The 286-nt window shown below is 29.0% G+C and overlaps 1 protein-coding gene across 1 annotated transcript in view; it reads left to right on the top strand.

Annotated features, from left to right (window-relative positions):
* LOC119586566 overlaps positions 1–286 on the top strand; it is a gene marked incomplete in the record, with an annotated part of 19,026 nt that overhangs the window by 6,758 nt on the left and 11,982 nt on the right.

The following is a 286-nucleotide window of genomic DNA, read 5'->3' as shown; positions in this document are numbered from 1 at the left end:
TAATCATCATGCTTATAATTGTATAAATAGCACATCGATCAAAACTTGTTATTACAAACAGATTTAATAATATTATATAATGATAATATTATATATTTCATTCGAGTGGTGTAAATAGGGAGAATTCTTACTTCATGATATTTCATGTGTGTATTTAATCTTCGCAAAATATCACTTACTCTAAAACCACAGCAGGAGAGCATTGGGTTCATGTAGAAAGCTATTAATATAATGAGAACACACACGCACACGTTTTTTATTGATGCACTATGCATATGATTACAGC

Source organism: Penaeus monodon, chromosome 21 (genome assembly GCF_015228065.2).
Source record: "Penaeus monodon isolate SGIC_2016 chromosome 21, NSTDA_Pmon_1, whole genome shotgun sequence".
Taxonomy (NCBI): Eukaryota; Metazoa; Arthropoda; class Malacostraca; order Decapoda; family Penaeidae; genus Penaeus; species Penaeus monodon.
The sequence above is the reverse complement of the archived record's forward strand: the minus strand, read 5'-3'. Positions and strand labels throughout refer to the sequence as shown.